This window comes from Patella vulgata, chromosome 4 (assembly GCF_932274485.2).
Source record: "Patella vulgata chromosome 4, xgPatVulg1.2, whole genome shotgun sequence".
NCBI lineage: Eukaryota > Metazoa > Mollusca > Gastropoda > Patellidae > Patella > Patella vulgata.
This window is the reverse complement of record NC_065882.2, coordinates 14,431,685-14,449,942: the sequence shown is the minus strand read 5'-3', so window position 1 is coordinate 14,449,942 and position 18,258 is coordinate 14,431,685. Positions and strand designations below refer to the sequence as shown.

Here is an 18,258-nt window from a genome sequence, read left to right as displayed (position 1 = left end):
GGGTACTTAAAGAGGCGGAACCTTTGCAGAGGCGGATCCAGGAATTTTTGCAGGAGGGGGTTTGCCAGGTTCCTGAGAAAATGTACTCCCCCCCCACCCTCGGCTTGAAATTTTTTGAGAAAAACATGGTCTCTATCGTCATTTTGGCGTATATACATACACATTGAGCTTTTTAAACAGAGAAATCCAACATCCTGTTTGACGTCAATTTTTATTATGAATTAATACGATGACATTGTGATTCAATTTTATTGATGCAAAGCATTAATTGTGATATCACATATGTCTATATCATTATCTCGCGCTTTGGGTGCCCATCCTGTCGCACCATCTGACGATAAAGGATAAAGCACAATTATGACAATTTTCTCATAAAAAAGGTTGTTTTACAAAATATTTATGTAGCTGGCATACCTAACAACACCGTGTTCAGTAGTCTAGACCTAACAATAATAAGCAAACATGAAAAAAAAAATTTTTTATTGAAATACCTTAGTGTCACATGCACAATGAACACAGTTAACCTGATGTCCCGAATCAACTGCGCACTAGAGCCCAACTCCCTTCTTTTACTTAGCGACAAGAAAAAAGCCTCGAGGAATTACATATATCAAGCGGTTGTGTATAGACCAAGGGGTGTGGCCTATGTTAGATGATTGACACCATCCGTGAATTTTAATCTAATATATACAGGTGTGTTCGACAGATACGAGGACAGATTAGCCGTTATCACCTGGTGTTAATTACTGTCGGTATTACACCCCACGTGCTCACGTAAACATCTCTCAAATGGATTTATAACTACTAAACTTTTATAAATTTGTGGATATACCTGTTATTATGGATGGAAATCATCAACATCACGACAGCGGTCAAACAAGTGGACATGTAAGTGGTGTTAATGGAAATGGACATATAGAACATAACGGTCAAGGATCAAATCATATGGGATCTATGGGGCATGGCGGTCATCATAAAATGGTGATGCCGCATGGTCATTCAGTAAGTACAGGCTAAGCTATATTGAGTATGGCCACTTAGATAGTCTAAATAAGAGAGAGGGAGAGAGAGAGAGAGAGAGAGTGTGTGTGTTTAACGTACGTCCACTCAACAAAAACTCGGTCATTTCGGGACTAAACTTTTTTCAGTTTTATTCCAATATTCCACCTTCGCGTATAGGTCTAATACAGTGGGAGGAAACAGGACGAACCTGAGAAAACCCACGAGGTTTGACAAGCTTGGGATCGAAACCACGCCACTTGACATAATGACCAAACCAAGTTGGCATTTGTTGGCAAGTTCATATAATAGCTAATAATATATCTTCTTTGATTGGCATTTAGTAATTGAACATATTAACACAGGTTAGGCCTGCAATTTTATGGATACAGAACTACCAAGTTTAATACTAAGCGACGTTTAGACGAGGATATTCTCGTCTGTATCGTTTGCTTGATAAAGACGAGAGTGTCCTCGTCGAAACGTGGCTTAGTATTAATTTCGGTAATCGTGTATCCATAAAATTGTACCCTGAGCTAATAATATAGGTCTAATATGTATATTAAGATAAGATAAGATTTGTATTATCTCGAATCTCCCCTTACAGAGCAAAACTAGCTTGTAACATAAAACATATTAAAACGTGTATTGATAGGACGTAATGTAAACACCCACTACATGACAAACCTACACGTGATCATGGTGGTAAAAAAAAATAAAAATGAATGAAAAGGGGTTTAACTCCCTACTTTTCTATTTGAATTTTATGTTTGAATTTTTATGTCTACTGAAACTGGCCCTGAACTATTTTAATTTGACTTTAGCTAACAATCAACATGTATCAATGAAAGGTGTGTAGAATTATTGAAATGAAATGGTGTTTTGTTTTTTTTTTAACGTCCAACTTTTGAGCTCCAATGGGACTGATGGGGACGTCATTGATGGGTAGAAATGAATGGGGTTTAACGGCTTACTTTACTGCAGCAATTGGGTTAATTAAGACGCCCTACAGTGTGCTATGGTCAAAATTTTTGGACCACTCGTCACTAACCGCTACGTCTCATCTTCTTCTGGGGTGACGCTCTTCGAAAAAGCCCAAGGCTCCATCAATTGAAGTCCGATCGACATCGACATGGAAATTTGCATGCATCGATTTGATGAATTAGATTTTGAATTTCATGCAATAACATGGTCAGTTCCTGGTCCATAGTACGATCGTACTTGTTTCATGAAAACGATTAAACTAATGCACGTGTAAAAAATAATTATTAAACTAATGTACGCGGAAACTATTAATCTAATGCACGTGTAAACGATTAGACTAATGTACGTGTAAGCAATTAATATAATGTACGTGTAAACAATTAAACTAATGTACATGTAAGTAATTAAACTAATGTAGGTGTAAAATATTAAACTATTGCACGTGTAAGCAATTAAACTAATACACGTGTAATGTAAAAAAATTAAACTAATGTACGCGAAAACTATTAATCTAATGCACATGTAAGCAATTAAACTAATGTACGTGTAAGCTATTAAACTAATACGTGTAAGCAATTAAGCTAATTGTACGTGTAAGCAATTAAACTAATGTACGCGTAAACTATTAAACTAACGTCCGTATTTTCATTGTAGATATGATGTGTAGGATAGGCATGGCCATCTTTTGCAATAGTTTTAGCGATATTGACATTAAACGCTTTGGATCCGGATCCGTTATAGGTTAACGTTTGTTGTTAAGCAAAATCTATATTTTTGCTGCTATCAAAAGATTGTCAGAAATATTGAGATTTTTCACCCCTGCAAGATAGATTATAAATTGTGTAGTGAATGAAATCCGTGGCCGCCGCCATTACGGTTAACGTTTCCTCGATCGAAAACAAAAACCTACATTTTATTTCTAGCTTTTTTTTTTGGTAAAAAAATAAATAAAATAATCCCTTACAATGCTCCACACATAACGAATTTATAGGGGAGAAATATTTTTATAAGTTTGTGATGCGCAGATGGCGAAATACGCTTACGTGGCCGCCGCCATTGTGTTAACGCTTCGTAAACTTTGTCAAACAATATCTACGTCAAACTTTCTTTTTAAAAAAGAAGATAAAAGTAAAATTAATAATAATCCCCACAATGCTCGACTCATAACTAACTTATAGCGGAGTAATATTTTGATAATTGTGTTATGCGGAAAGGCTTAAATATGACAAAAACTCTAAATTACTACAAATTAAAAATTTAATATATTTGTATAAAACTCCCATTATTCATCTTTTTTTCGGTTAGACTAATACGGAAGATTATTACCACCCACAATTTCAGATTAAAATCATTTACGAATTTTTATTTGAAATTAGAAATAAAAATCTCATTGAAGGGTTTGAGTCTGGAGACTGTTTCAGGGAGGTAGGAAAGTCGAATGGAAGAGGTGGAAATGAGTCGAGATCTAGAAAAACTATAGTAATCGGAAGGTAGAATGGGAGGGGTTAAGGGCGTGTGTGGGTGGGTGTGTAAAATAGAAGGGTTTATGTTGGGATCTAGAAACTGTAGTACTAACTGACAACAGCAGGGAAGGGGGGGGGGTCTAGACACTATAGCAGGGGGGGGGGGGGGGTAGAATAGAAGGGTTTACGTCGGGAAACTATAGCGGGAAGTTAGAATGGCAGGGGGAAGGGGGGGGGGGGGTCTAGAAACTATACACAGTTAAAAATATCAAGGTAGTTTACACCAATTCGGGTGGCAACCTGCATTACCTCTCAAGGATGGTTTGTAAATTACACTTCAATTTTAATAATTACACCAACGCGGGTGTAATTTGTTTTGTTGGAGATTTATTTCAAGCCAACGACTTCTAAGTTCCGAAAACTTGAAATTGGCTATCGGCCTCTATGATAATTAGTATAGGGCGTTTAGCCCAACCCTAATTACATATGGACCGTCGGCTACTTCTCTTCATTTTACAACGACATTAAATTGATAAATACCCATCACACTGATTCAAATTTAACTGCTGTTGGGCAATATTAGACAATCTGTATCAATTTACAATAAATATAAATCATGAGGGAAAATCAATACACATATCCTTACAATTTAGCTGAATAATGTGGTTTATTCATTTATGCACCTCACCTGAACTTAGAATTATTAAAAAGGATATTGTACTTGGTAATATTTTGGAACATTTACACGTCTTTAAGTGTATACAAGCTAAAATAATCTATACTTTACTCGTTATGAGTAAATACTCTAAAATGAGTTATAGTTGTGTTACTATAGTGCAATCAACGCCATATTTTACAAAAAACACTCAAATTGGAGTACACAAATACTTTTTTTAACGGAAGATACGGTGTAAAATTGACACCTTACTCAGAGGAATGTTTCCCTAATATAATTACACCTGATGGCGTAAATGCAATAAAACGCTTGTAGAGGGGTAGCTCATCCCAAACACCCTTTAGCGGCTACAATTACACCTATCCTGGTTTTCAGTACTCATGAATTTCGATTACACTTTTGCAACCCAAGTAAGATTAACGCTGTTCTATGATTCATTCCCCAATAATAGTTACGCCCTTTGGTGTAAATGCAGTATGGCACTGGTAGTGGTATAGCTTATCCAAAACACCACACAATTACACCTATTCAGGTGTTAAGTAGTCATGGATATCGCTTACACTTGTTAGGTTTAGTTTTTTTAGTTGGTTACCCTTGGAAAGGTATTACATTTAAAAAAACTCTGGCTGTGGTGTAAAGTTTACACTTAATTAACACTACTTATAGTTTTTAATTACACCCATTTTTAACAGTGTATATAACAGGGAGGTAGAATGGAAGAGAGGGGTGGGGGCGTCTAGAAACTATATATAACAGGGAGGTAGAATGGAAGAGAGGGGTGGGGGCGTCTAGAAATTATAACAGGGAGGTAGAATGGAAGGGGGGGGGTCTAGAAACTATATATAACAGGAAGGTAGAACGGAGGGGGTGGGGTGGAAACTGTATACAACAGGGAGGTTCATCCCTTTGCTAACAGGAGCCGTGGTGGTTGAGTGAGTAATACGCTGGCTCGCTAAACAAGAGGCCTCGGATTCGCTCCCGGTGAAAGTTCTTTGTGATTTCCCCTTTGTCAGTGGTGCAGAACGGAGAGCCTGGCAAGAACAATGTTTAGTCGTTCGGATGGGACAAAAAACCGAGGTTCAGGGGACGCATTGTCGTGCACGTAAATAACCGTTGACAATTGGAATTCGAAATAAGATTAGGCCTTAGCGCCACTGCCCTGGCAAAATTTCCCTCATTAGCTCAGTCGTTGCAGAAAAGTAACACGTTAAACTCCATTTCAATTCATTTTGGACACCGTTTTATCCCTTGATGAGATCTTTAAACCACGTCGAGAAATAAAATGACATATTTGATATTTTTATAACGGTAATAAAATGTAGATTAAAGTGATATGAATATTAATCAACTACTTTAATTCTTTCTTTTATCAATTTGCGCTTTTTGATGTCTAAACATCAAAATCCTGCATTATTGCTTTTAAATTGTTTAGAACCATTTTCGTCATACTAATGATTGCCATTACGTTATACGGTGTTTAATTACCCTGCCATTACGTAATACAGTCTTTAATACTTTGCCATTACGTCATACAGTGTTTAATTACCTTGCTATTACGTCATATATTGGTACTTGACAATCGAGACTATCTTGTCAAACCTTCAAACACTCACAATTTCGCTCAAAATAAAGTAATTTAACTGAAATTTTCAATATATTCATTTGAATCATCTTTCTAATTACCTTGCCATTCGTTATAAAGTCTTCCATTACTTTTCTCGTTACATTGGCACAGCCTTCCATTACCTTTTCATTACGTTATTGTACAATATTGCATTACCTTGTCATTACGGTATACAGCTTTCCATTACCTTTTCATTGCGTTATATAGTATTCCATTACCTTGTCATTACGTTATACAGAATGCCATTCTATATAACTTGCCTTTTTATGATGACAAACATTTAAATGCTTTAAACATATTATTTGGAGATTTAAAAAATGGAATGTGGGATGAAGCCGCCTTGATGCGATTGTATTAAAGCCCCGGTATTAGGAATTCGGAATCCTTATTAACTACAAATAATGTCAAAGCCTAATCCCTAAAAGGAAAATCGGCCCAAATACGGTTCCAAATCCGTTCACTATTTACAAAGATATAACGAATTGAAAATTTCGCTCCATTCGACATCACCAGCAGATGATATATAAACCACCATATTATGTTTTGCGCAATATAGCCCGGTTGGTGTTGAACAAACCAGCGCCACATATAAGTGTTAGGTAGAATATTTTGCAATCCGATTGAATCCAAGCCAGGCGATTATTTACCGTTGATATTTTGGTTTTGTTTTCTTAAATAAAGGGGCATTATGGGAGATTAGCTAAAGAGAGAGAGAAATGGGGTTTAACGTCCACTCGACACAAACTAGGTCATTTCGGGGCTAACATATGGTTTAATTTTATTTCAACAATTCGCTTGCGCATAGGGGTCTTTAGCAGTGGGAGGAAACCGGAGGACCCGGAGAAAACCCACGAGATTGGACAGGCGACCCTACTCCTTGTCACGTACAACCGGGGATTCGAAACCACGCCAGTTGACTCAATGGCAGGCCTTATGGTACCGCGCGCACGTGCTAACCATTCGGCCATCCAACCGCCCGATTAGATGAAGAGCTAATACTACTTGCTATAATAGTTAAAAAATAGATAACGTAAAGAGAATAAATATGTTTAAAATTTCAGTCAAGTGGCTCCTCTTTGAACCGAAATATTAGCTTTTGAATTTTAGGCTAGCCTCGATCATCATTACTGCAAAGTCTCGATTATCCACTTTTACTTTTAATTACTTTTAAAAAAAATGTATTCCAATCCGTTAAATATCGCATCGAGAGCTGATTATTGTCTGGATAAGTTAATTACTGTCTAATTAATAATTTAGATAACATTTGAGACCTGAAGAAAGACCTACAATAGGCAGATTTAGTTCTTGCATAACGTATGTTAACAATCTGATTAAAACACAGAGCCTTTTTCGTTTCGTTTTTTATAGTTCAAAATTTCGTTTTACGTTACTTGTCTTTACTCCACTAGGATCTTGAAGAGTTGTTCTCATTGGCGTGTTCTGAATAGTGTGAGCTATTAGCCAATGAAACGGTCTCTTACGGCGAGCTTTAGGCGTGTTTTGCACGGAACTGTGGGTAATCAACTAGTAACACTAATGCTGATTGGTTAATCAAATGTAATCAAATGACGTCTGACGCCATAGACTCACTTGCCGCTCGTATGACCTCTGACGTGACCTATCGCAACAACTGGTCAGATCTTCATGTAGTGTAGGCCATCGAAAATATAAAAAAACAAAAACAAAACGAAATATAGATCTGTATTTTAATCAGATTGGTATGTTAAATAATCAATTAGATAATTGTACGAAATCAGCGGCTATAAAGAACCCGTATGTCTCCCGTGGCGATAAAATCATTGATAATCGAATTGATTTAATTCTTCGTGTTAGAACATTAACCGACGAGTTAGCGGCTGTTGGTGACTATAAACGTTTGTTTATTTCTCGTGAACAACAATGTCAGTTGAGTGTAAATTTCGGGTATCTTGGCAAATATTTAAAGAGGTGTTATTACTTTCATAAAAACGGAAAAAAATGAATATTGCAAACAGTATTCAAAGTACACTTACAGTCGAACGGTTACCCCCTACTCTTAAATTAAAGAAAGAAATATCATTTTTTTTTAAAAAAATAAACGTACATTCAAATGATTATCCCAAATCCAGCGCAAATTATTTTCATAAATGTTCGCATGTCGGTTTAAAGGAATCGTAACCCTTATAACGTCAAAATAATAATAAAAAAGCGTATAGAATGGACCGAGCAGGCGTAAACGACTATCGTTCAGTTTGGACTGTTCACGCATTTCACCGAACATATAAATCACTTTAAATACTTGTATAACATTAGTGTATGCTTTTAAACCCATTGTTGTCTAGTTTAAGTTTACAAAGAATAGAGCCATATGAACTTGAATTAAATGCACTGTTCACTGTTCATAGAAAGGTTTGAATTACATACTGAATACATAATATTAAATGTACAAAGGCTGTTTGAAATCTCCTTATACATTTTATAGGATTGTTTAGCTCAATATAAAAATGTTTTTCCACGTAAGCTTACTTACAACTGACTTTCCACGAGGAGCGGATATACGGGGCGGGCGAGGGTGTGTGTCCATATCTATGTGTGTGATGGAGGGCGGGGGGACTTTCTGTTTATTCCCAATTTAGGGCACCGGAGCCCGAAATAGTCGGAAATGGCTCCTATACAACGTGCTAGCCAAAATTTGTAATATAGTAATCTGTAATTTCTGGACCTCCGCCTTCTAAAAATCCTGGATTCTCCCTGTACACCGTACCAGAAAAGAAAAAAAAGATAGATAGATAGATAGAAATGGGATTTAACTTCCACTCACGCAAACTAGGTCATTTCGGGACTAACCCATGATTCAAAGACCACTACGTGCAAGCGAATTATTGAAATAAAATTGAATCATATGTTAGTCCCGAAATGACCTAGTTTGTGTCGAGTGGACGTTACCCCCCCCCCCCCCCCCCTCTCTCTCGTCTCGCATAGCTCAAGCTCCCATCTATATTGCCCCCACCCCTCTGACTCCACAAAAGCAGGTACGCTACTGACTACTGAAAGTGGTAACGAGGCCTTAAAAACATTTAGCATGCATAAATCAATCTGTGTTATTCGAGAAAATGTAAATAGTGTATTAACCGATTGATTAACATATGAACGGACAGCTTGTATAAATAATACTGTTTGCATATCCTTTAAGTGGTTCAAAGTCATATCCCTAAAATAAACCGAGTCTTATTCTTTAAAAATCCCCGCCTATGTCCCTCTATTTTGTTTTCATTTCAATAAAAAATTTCTTTATGATTCTTTATAATGAAAATATTCTATGTAATCCTATTTAATCGCAATTGTCATCATTAAACACATTATGCAAGAGCTAGCCAGTGTTATTTACTGGATTGGGATCCGATCTGCTGCCCAACGCTCATTCATGATTAAATCAAAAAATGGATAATCGAGACTATGTTTTTTTATCGTACCTACTCTAGTAATGATGATCGATCGCTAAATTCTGGGTTCAGAGTGGACCAAACTGACTGATATTTTCAGCAAATCCTTTACATTGTTTAGTTTTTAACTATTATAGTGAGAACTGTCAGCTCTTTATCTAATCTCCCATAATGTATCTCCTCGTTTGGGCCTATTTAATTTAATTCTTAATCTATTAATAAAATTCGGGTCTCAGTTTTATTTTTCATGGAATTGTTGTTTCTGTTAAGTCTTAAAATTAGAAGTGGTAACACGTGTTCTAGAAAGAGTAAGTATACCCTGCCCGGTGCACGCTACCGCCTACTATAGCCAATACTGGGGTGGAAGTTTTGACCTGAGATTTCAGAAGCCGATTAAGTTATTAAGTAAAAGACAACCCAAAGGTCATCAGTCCACTGGGGAGTCACGGTGGCTCAGTGAGTAAGACGTTGGCTCGTTAACCTGGAGGTCTCGTGTTCGATCCCTGCGTTGGACGAGAAAGTTCATTGGAATTTTTCGGCGTGGTTCCTCCTTGTAGTGCAGCACAGAGGGGCGGGCAAAGGACAACGTATAGTCGTTCGGATGGTCGAAAAAACCAAGGTCCCGTGTACATAATAGCGTGCACGTAAAAGATCCTTTGACAGTTGGAATTCGATATAAGAGTAAGTCGTAGTGCCGCTGTCCGGGCAAAATTTCCCTCACAGCACACTGTATGGCGTATGCCCGTCTTCATTAGCCCAGTCGAAACAGAACACTAGGACGTTAAATTCCATTTCATTTCATTTTTGTTTGTTGCTTACTGTTTGTATGTTCTTTTTTCAATATTTCAGACGTTCCGGCTGTTTACTACATCGCCGATGTTATTCCAAGCATGGCCGACATCTACCATGGCAGGTAGGACAACGCTTATTCAAGATTATTAAAAACAGATGCTCTAGAAACCTTATCGCCCCAACACACCGCCGCACCACTTAAGACCAAATGATCTATGAACCCCATCGTCCCTCTTCGCTTACCGGGTGATTTGAGTTGAAATTGAATGATGATAAAGTTCCACCAAGGAATGAAAGGACATAGAGCACTCTAATAATTCTTGTCAAGTTCGATTTCCGACGACACAGCTGTGTCATTTGAGGGTAACCCATGTTCCTGAAACAACGACTGCGAGTTTTACAACATCTGGTGGACGTTGCTAGATTGCTTTACAATTCCCGAACTTATAGCTACGTTATCTCCATTTACTGCACACACGTGACACAAACACGTTCAAATCAAATATAGCGACCTCCACGGAACCTTGAAATTGCACGAACCTTGAACTTTGCAAGGTGTGCATTTTAGCTGGAAAGCTCTCGACTTGGTATTCGTGAAGATCGAGGAATCTGATAGGCTCTCAAGCTGGGCAAATACACAATCGAAATTAGTGCCGAAATATCCAGGGTATTATGTGAACGCCTTGATAAGAGGGCTATACTATATACCGGAAAACAACCGGGAAACTACTGGAAAAACACCGGAAAACACCATGTTATATTGAACACCGGAAACACCTAATCCTAACCCTAACCCCTCGCACACAGAGGAACAGGCTCCGGGTTACTTATTTAGGGTGTTTCCGGTATTTAGGGTGTTTCCGGTATTTAGGGTTTTCCCGGTGTTTTCCGGTGTTTTCCGGTATATGGTATTGTCGTGATAGGATGTGAGGATATGGGGGTAGCCATAAGGCTTATACTGACATGTCGGGACATTAAAGATGTATTATGATAAGATAAGATCAGATGTTTATTGTGAGATTTAAATAAAGAGCTGACAGTTCTCGCTATTATAATTCAAAAATAGATAATGGGCGAAGTTATGACCCAAGATGTAGCGTAGATTTTTTATTGGGTATCGTAAAACGATACATGATGCTTATCCAGTTTGTCTTAAATTTGTAAATCTCGCGTGTGTGTTAAACCATTTCAAATCTCAGCCATTCGATGAACTAGTGAGTTGATTGTAGGCTTGTCATGGTAATGTGTGCATAAATAGTTTATATATATATACTTATATATTGCGAGAGAGAGGAGAGGAGAGAGAGAGAGAGAGAGAGAGAGAGAGAGACTATAGGTCATTTCGGGAATACCACATGGTTCAATTTTATTTCAATTGGTCTTTAGCAGTGGGAGGAAACCGGAGGACCCGAAGAAAACCCACGAGGGTGGACAGGTGACCCAACTCCTTGTCACGTACAACCGGGGAATCGAAACCACGCAAGTTGACTCTATGACTGACCTTATGATATAGCGCGCACGTGCTAACCATTCGGCCACCCAACCCCCTTTATATATATATAACATTTGAAGCCAAAATAAAAACCTTAAATACGAAGATTTAGCTCTTACATAATGCATCTTTAAAAAAACTGTTATGTTTAACTTCAGGTTTAGTGATGGCTATAATATCAACAGCAGCGTTGGCCTTTATATACGAGGGTTTGAGGTACTACGTCTATGTTCACAGTGCTCTGGACAAAAGAGGTGAAAAATGGCAAGTATAAAAGTTTGTAATATAGAGAGAGCTTGAACTGATCCTGGCTCACTAGCCACGAAATTCTCGGTGTTGGCCCTGCAGAAAATTCTTATTTTAGGGTGGTTTACCCATGACAATGGTGCCGGACGGAGCGCGTGGTCGGGTAAAATATCCCCAATAGCTCACTAACCCGTTACTACAGAGTAGTAGGGTCTATAAACCCCATTAAAGATACATTATGTGAGATTCCTTAACGAGTTGGCAGTTCTCGCTATAATAGTTAAAATCTAGATAATGTAAAGGCAATTTGCTGAAAATTTCATTCAAATTGATCCACTATGAACCGAGAACTAAGCGATTGAAATTTCCATCTAGCCTCGATCATCATTACTAAAGTCAGTACGATAAACTGCATAGTCTCGATTATCCTTTTAATCCTTAAATCGTGAAAGAAAGTTATGCAGTAAATCGGCTCATAATCTACTAAATATCACAGACTAACGATGCCATCTAGCGTTGTTTATTTTCTGGATAGGTTAATTAATGTCTAATAAAGAAAGACCTGCAATAGACAGATTTAGCTCTTGCATAATGTATGTTTAAGTTTCATTTATTTATTAATTTGCATTAAATATTCCGAGGCTACGTTCCGCAAAATCCATCCAAGTCAAAACTTTCTAGTGACGGATTCGTTCTTAAACACCTGATCGCACAACTTTGGTGATTACGGCGTATTTGAATTTTTATCACGGGCGTCGTGTAGAAGAAATTCTAAACATAGAAAGCCCGAGAGGTGATTCCCATTATATATAGGACTGAGTAATCATCGTATGATGAGGCCATCACACCCGACGATTATCGACACATACCCTGTGAAATACCCATTCCTTCAATAGACGGAATTAGGAAGAGACGAAATGGAATGAAATGGGGTTTAGCGTCAAACTCTTTTGCATACAGTGTGCTATGAGGGGACAGCATGTCAGCAACCTACTCTTGTTTCGAATTCCAAATATAAAGAATTCTTTTTGCCAGCACGCCAACGTGTGAGATCTCTATTTTCGTCCCATCTGGACTGACAAGAGGAAACCACGCCGGAAAAATCCCGAGGTATGCTTTTTCCAGTGAGCCAGCGCCTTACTGACCGCTGCTCCCTATTAGTATATATATAACTAACCAAACTGGATTGATTCAGGTCTTCCAAAAAACTAAACTGAAGTTGGAATCCGGTTTCCATCCCCTATATTATGATAAAATAAACAATCCATTAACAGTCACAATCCTGGGGAGTTTGGCAAGGCTCTGGTTTATGTCCAGTACCGTTTTGTGCGTGTGTTATCGCTTTCCGTGATCTATCAACGCAAATGATTAGACTTTGATTGGATCTGATCGAACTTCAGAGGCTTATTAATTATGAGTTCATTCTTTTCTCATTAAAGATACATTGTGTAAGAGCTACATGTAAATCTGGCTACTGCGGGTCTTTATTTTGTTTCAAATCTTATATAAATTATCAATTAGACATTTATTCACATGGCAAAGCCAATAATCAACTCTCTAGACCAACGGATGGTGGTGATTTTCAACGGATTGAAACACGATTGCCATTTAATAATTTATTTTAAAATTGGATAATCGAGAATTTGTATATTATCGTAAGAGCGATAGCAATGACAACCGAGAGTACACTATCGTTCAAACATTCATATACATGTATATTCATTTTTCATTATCTATTTTTAAACTATTATAGCGAGAACTTTAGGCTCTTTGTCTAAATTTTACATATTGCATCTCTAAACAAGAAACATTATTCTATTTTTCGTCAACATAATGCTATTTATTTAAGTGGAACCTGTTCATAGTTTCGGGCGAAAATCAAACTCCGCCTTCCTCAGGATGGGACGTAAAAGGTTCCCTGACAGTTGGATTTCGAGGAAGAATATGCCAACACGTCGCTGTTCGGGCAAAATTACCTTTACAGCACAATGAATTATACACGCCTGGTTTTATTAGCTCCGTTGGTGTCAAAAGATGTTAAACCCCATTTCATTTCACATTGTCTCTTTCTCATCAAAATTTAATAAATAGTGTATTATATTTTTTTCTTTTTCAGTCCTAAGAATGCGACGAAATACAAACTTTTGTCTCGGATATCAGGGTCACTTCTTCACATGCTCCATTTTGCAATTGGTTATATTTTAATGCTGGCGGTTATGACGTTCAATGTTTGGATATTCGCGTCACTTATACTAGGTGCAACTTTGGGCTATTTCTTTATCCGCCCTACGGTAGAACACTATTTTAAAATCATCCGAGATAAAAGAAACAAGTGTGGGACCAAGGGACGACTCTTGCAAAATGGAACTACAAACGGCGATTTAGTGTTAAGAAAATATAACTTTGAAGCGAGTTCGAAATGTGGTAAATCATCGGGAGGTAAAACAAACGGCAAACCTACTAACGGCGCATGTCGGTCCCAAATAGTGACAAATGGTGTCATGAAATTAAAGGACGTTGCTCGTGAGAGGTTTTTACTGGAAGACAGGGTGTCTGTGGTATGACGTCAGCCAAGACTTAAAGAAATTATACTGCCAAATTCGTATCTTATGGTACTACCGCGTTTTTGGATGTCAGATGTGTTACATATAGTTCAAACATGCAGAAATACTACGAGATCACGTGACAAAGCGAGTAGGCCTAGTTCAACTTCCCAAAAGTAACCTCCTTTAATAATATTAATATTAGATGATTGTGACATGTTGGGCTCCTTGTAGTTATAGAAATGTCATGAATTGTGTAACATTGGAGAAAGAATAACTAGTCTTAGTCCATTCAGACACTTCTATCCACAGCGAAGTGCACGTGGATATAGAACTATGAGTTACAGATTAAGTGCGGACATCATATTAGGGATTGGAAAATCCAAAGTTCGAAAACTTCCGACTTTTGACGTATTGCAGATTACGAAGTGCCGAGTGTACTTAAGTTTGTGTTGAAAAAAACGCCCGTGGCCCTGACTGAGTCTGCTTCTTTTATATACACTGTAATGATGTGCCAAATTTTAAAATGTTTTCAGTTGAGGAAACTGAAATTGAGCATCACAAACATTGTTTAAAAAGAAAAATCATCAACATGATACTTTAACATAAAGATGCAAAACACAATCCTAAAGATGCATTATGCACGAGCTATATCTGACTATTGCAGGATATTTTTCTGACTTCAAATATTGTAAAAATGATTAATTAGACATTTATTACATGACACGCCCATAATCAACACTCTAATTCATCGGATGGCCGTAATATTGAATGGATTAAAATATATTCGCCATTTTATAATTTAACGGTAAAATCGATAATTTATTACTTAGTTTATTATCGGAGCAATGGTGCTTGACAATCGAGACTATCTTGTCAAAACTTCAAACAATTTTCAGTATATTCATTTCTCATTATCTATTTATCGAAATCTTACATAATGCATCTTTAATATAGTTTATGGAACGATTCTTTTCTTTAAGTTATTTTATATACGGTCAGAATGTCATCGCGCACTCCGTCCGCCCATTGGTCCGTCTGTCATAATTTATTGTGAAAACTCAGATTACGTTTATCATCCGAACTTTCTAAAATGTATATTTGTTTTTACATCATTAGAGGGATACATACGTTTCATTGATTTCTGATAAATATAATCCGATGTGTAAAGATTACTGTAACGAAGAAACCCGTAGAATTTCCGTTAATTGTATTCTGTGTTATGGCCCTTGTTTACTTTACTCTGGCGACAAAAGTTGGAATTCTTTTCCATTATTTAAATTAGTGAAACAAAGAAACCCATTGATTTCCATTAGTCTTAAACCTTTTGAATCTCTGACCGCAAAGATCGACATGATTTGCTTGAAATTCATGAGTATTGTTTAAATTAATGAAGTCTTGTGAACGCTGTATTTTATTTACGTTAAGATTTATAGTGTGACAACCTTGTGGACTGATCTGACGACTTAGCTGCTGTGGGCATATGTTTCGTTGCTTGTTATTCAATCTTTTTGTAAAAGCATAATTATTTTTATATATTTTTTGTAATAAAGTGTTTTATTTTGTTAACTGATTATTTATAAATATAATAAAGGTATGTCTATTTTATTTATTCATATCTCAGCATTTTATAATGAGCCATGTGCGACTAAATTCTGTTAGTGTTATGTATTAAAGACATCATGACACGTTTCATCTTTTCCTTGCCTTATTGTAGATACATTGTCAAAAAAGGGTGCACAAAGTTATACTGTTTACGGCAGTCCGCTAACCCACGCACAAATCCGATAACTCGAAACGTTCCGGTCTGTCAATCGAGCATTCTGCAGCGAGTGGGGTTATGTGCTAAACCATGTGACACATAATATATGTTTAAACATACGTTATGCAAGAGCTAAATCTGCCTATTGCAGGTCTTTCTTTAGGCCTGAAATGTTTTCTAAAGTATTAATTAGACATTAATTAACTGATCTAGGCCTTAATCAACTTTCGATGACATCAGATTTCTCCGATATTAAATAGATTAGAATGGTTCAGCGATACTTTGATTTAATCAAATATGGAGGACCGAGACTTAGCTTCGATCAACCAGTACGGTGGTTGAAATTATTGCACACGTCTGTCAAACCTTCAAAGGCCAATATCTTCGCTTGCAATAGAGTAATTTGAATGAAGTTTTCAAATTATTCATTTTACATTATCTACTTTCGAACTAGTATAGCAAGAATGGCTAGTTCTTTATCTAAATCTTACATAATGTATCTTTAAGTGCTCAATAATACGAATGTAACGAATAATTATTTCAACAAAATAAAATAATACCCCCGCCCCCAAATAATAATTTGATAAGCATGAATATTAAGCCCGTTTGTACGATTTTTAAGGATATTACCATTATCAACATAAGGATACGCCATGGGAGGTTTGGGGCGAGATTGCGGTTCAAGGCGTACAATTACAAACATTTTACTAACTAACCACCACACATACAATCAATCCCGACTTTCAACCAGAAACGACAATATTATTATAATACAACTAAGGTACACGAGATATTTTTTTTAAAAAAAATTATAATTCCGGAAAATTACAAAAAAGCACGTAACTCTTTTTGTCGAAATGAGGACAGAAATTTATGTTTGTTTAAAGTTCAGAGTTTTAGTACAGGTATGAAAGAAATATAAGAAGAGGTCAATTTGTTATTAATGTTTTCAATTTTTTTTCTTGATTTGTCGGTTTGAGTGACGTTTGTCTAAAGGAGTACACGCTGAGGCAAGTTATTAAAGTCACGCATTAAGTTCGGGAGGACCGGGAAATATTCATGACCCACTTCATTAAAGACCATGTGTGATCGAGTGGTCTCACGCCTTCGCCTTAGATCATAAGGTCTCATAAAGTGAAGTGGCGTGGTTTCGATTCCTGGCGTAGGGTCGCCTATCCAACCTCGTGGGTTTTCTCCGAGTACTTTGGTTTCCTCCCACTTTTAAAGACCCGTATGCACAAGCGAATTATGTTAGTCCCGAAATGACCTAGTTTGTGTCGAGTGGGGGATAATCTCTAACGGAATTTTAGTCTTAGAATTGTTTCAATTTATATACACAAAGAAAAAAATTAAGCACCCTATGTATTTTTCACAATGACTTGTCTCTTACAAGATTTGGCGCTGAGGCCCTGACAATATAACCTCGGAAAAACAAATGTAATTTGCAAGAATAGATAAGAAAACATAAAGAGTTTATCCAATTTTTATCACCATAATGAAGAAATATCCAAGATACCGTATTTGAGCCAAAAGGAGTCACAATAAGTATGAAGGTTCAGAGTCAGAAACACAATTCAGCATCGTGATTGAAGATGAAAAATGAAGTTACGGTTCGATATGTGCAAATATCAAAAGGTTCCACGATCTTTGGATTAATAACATATATTTCAAGTTTCATCACAATTGGATGTAAATTTTGACTTCTAGAGTGTCCTCAACCTTGGTATTACATACTTTTACACTATTTGTGTACAAGGAGCGGCCATTTTGTCTGACAGTTTCGGTCAGATTTTTACGAAATTCTAACCCAACCTTCATTGATGTGTAACGGTATTTACAATTAAATACAAATTGTGACTTCTAGCGGGTCCACATGCCAAAAACGTGATTTTTCGTACAATCAGAGGCCATAATTCAGGAAGTTACGATCCGATGTGCACGAATATCGAAAGGAACCAAGATCTTTGGGTTATAAACATGCATTTCAAGTTTCAATAAAATCAGATGAAAATTGTAACCTCTAGAGTGTCCACAGGCTAAAAACTTGATTTTTCGTACAATCAGGGTCCATAATCCATGAAGTTATGGTCCGATACATGCCAATCTCGAAATGACCTATATATATTTCAAGTTTCGTCAAAGTCGGATAAAAATTGTGACCTGTAAAGTGTCCACAAACAAATGTGAACAGACACACGGACGCACAGACGGACGGACGGACAGGGGCGACGGCAATATACGTCCACGTGAAAATG

General features: G+C 37.0%; 1 long non-coding RNA gene across 1 annotated transcript; it reads left to right on the top strand.

Annotated features, from left to right (window-relative positions):
• Nucleotides 1-640: 640 nt before the first annotated feature.
• On the top strand, nucleotides 641-11,716 carry LOC126818692 (uncharacterized). The gene is made up of 3 exons (XR_007679309.2): nucleotides 641-1,002; nucleotides 10,018-10,081; nucleotides 11,611-11,716. It is a non-coding gene; the product is annotated as an uncharacterized LOC126818692 (long non-coding RNA).
• The last annotated feature ends 6,542 nt before the right edge of the window (nucleotides 11,717-18,258 follow it).